Raw genomic sequence first — 2201 nt, 5'->3', positions numbered from 1 at the left:
CAGTGTTCTTGCCTGGAGAATCCCAGGGACGGGGGAGCCTGGTAGGCTGCCATCTATGGGGTCGCACAGAGTCGGACATGACTGAAGTGACTTAGCAGATAAGATCCAAAATGTTGACACTCAGTATTCCATGCCAGGCTGAATGAAACACAAGATGGAATCAAGATTGCCAGAGGAAATATCAATTATCTCAGACATGCAGATGACATACCCTTATGGCAGAAAAAGAAGAGAATCTAAAGAGCTTCTTGATGAAGGTAAAAGCGGAGAGTGAAAAAGCTGGCTTAAGACTCAACATACAAAAAACTAAGATCATGTATGTCATCTCGTCCCATCAATTCAGTTCAGTCGCTCAGTCGTGTCTGACTCTTGGCAACCCCATGAACTGCAACACACCAGGCCTCCCTGTCCATCACCAACTCCCGGAGTTTACTCAAACTCATGTCCACTGAGTCGGTGATGCCATCTAACCATCTCATCCTCTGTCGTCCCCTTCTCCTCCTGCTTTCAATCTTTCCCAGCATCAGGGTCTTTTCAAATGAGTCAGTTCTTCGTATCAGGTGGCCAAATTATTGGAGTTTCAGCTTCAGCATCAGTCGTTCCAATGAACACCCAGGACTGATCTCCTTTAGGACGGACTGGTTGGATCTCCTTGCAGTCCAAGGGACGCTTAAGAGTCATCTCCAACACCACAGTTCAAAAGCATCAATTCTTCAGTGCTTAGCTTTCTTTATAGTCCAACTCTCACATCCATACATGACCACTGGACAAACCATAGCCTTGACTAGACGGACCTTTGTTGACAAAGTAATGTCTCTGCTTTTTAATATGCTGTCTAGGTTGGTCATAACTTTCCTTGCAAAGAGTAAATATCCCATCACTTCGTGGCAATGGGGAAACAGTGGAAACGGTGACAGTCTTTATTTCCTTGGGCTCCAAAATCACTGCAGATGGTGACTGCAGCCATGAAATTAAAAGACACTTCCTCCTTGGAAGTGTCCAGACTAGAAAGAAGTACATCTCATTGTACTTCTAATATGCATTTCCCTAATGACTATTGGTGTCGAGCATCTCTTTACATGCTTATTAGACACATATATCTTTGGTGAATTGTCTGTTCTTTAACCCATTTTTTAACTAGGTTGTCTTCTTATGATTGAGATTTCATGTATTCTGGATGCAAGTCCTTTATCAGATACGTGGTTTGCAAATATTTTCTCCAAGTATGTGGCTTGTCTTTTTACTTCCTTAATGATGTCATTTGAAGTACAAAAGTTTTACATTTTGAGAGTTTAATCTATTAATTTTTTTTAATGGATTGTGTTTTCTGTAATGTATCTCACAAATTTCTTCCCAACAACCCAATGATACAAAACTTTTCTTCTAGAAATTTTAGAGTTTGGTTGTTTCTTAGGTCTATGATTATTTTAAATTAATTTTTTTCATATGGCATGAAGTAAAGTATCTATTTATTTTTATATATGGATATCCAATTGTCCCAGCACTACTTGGTGAATAGACTTATCTTTTCCCCCATTGAATACCCTTGGCACTTTTGTGAAAATCAGATAACCATAATGTAAGAGTTTATTTTTAGATTCTCAATTCTGTTTCAGTGATTTATATGTCTATGTTTATGCTGGTAGCACAGTGTTCTGATTACTGTAGTTTTACAGTAAGTTTTAGGGCTTCCCTGATAGCTCAGTTTGTAAAGAATCCACCTGCAATGCAGGAGACCCAGGTTCAATTCCTGGGTCAGGAAGATCTGCTGGAGAAGGAATAGGCTACCCACTCCAGTATTCTTGGGCTTCCCTTGTGGCTCAGCTGGTAAAGAATCTGCATGCAATACAGGAGACTTGGGTTTGATCCCTGGGTTGGGAAGATCCCCTGAAGAGGGGAAAAGCTATCCAATCCAGTATTCTGGCCTGGAGAATTCCATGGACTGTATAGTCCATGGGGATCACAAAGAGTCAGACAGGACTGAGCGACTTTCACTTTCACTGTAAGTTTTAAAATCATAGCGTACGTTCTCCAAGTGTGTTCTTTTTAAAAAAATATTCTAGGTTCTTGGCATTTCCATTTAACTTTAAGAAATAGCTTGTCAATTTCTTTGAAAAAAAAATATGCTGAGATTTTTGATGGGGATTCATTGAATAGAATCAGTGTGGATCTATATGGGGGAAATTGCCATCTTAACAATA

General features: G+C 39.9%; 1 protein-coding gene across 4 annotated transcripts in view; it reads left to right on the top strand.

The window, feature by feature from the left end:
• VTI1A (vesicle transport through interaction with t-SNAREs 1A) overlaps positions 1 to 2201 on the top strand; it is a 372758-nt gene that overhangs the window by 46668 nt on the left and 323889 nt on the right. The window lies entirely within an intron of this gene.

Source organism: Bison bison, unplaced genomic scaffold, assembly GCF_000754665.1.
Source record: "Bison bison bison isolate TAMUID 2011002044 unplaced genomic scaffold, Bison_UMD1.0 scf7180017864456, whole genome shotgun sequence".
Classification (NCBI taxonomy): Eukaryota; Metazoa; Chordata; class Mammalia; order Artiodactyla; family Bovidae; genus Bison; species Bison bison.
This window is presented reverse-complemented; position numbering and strand designations above follow the sequence as displayed.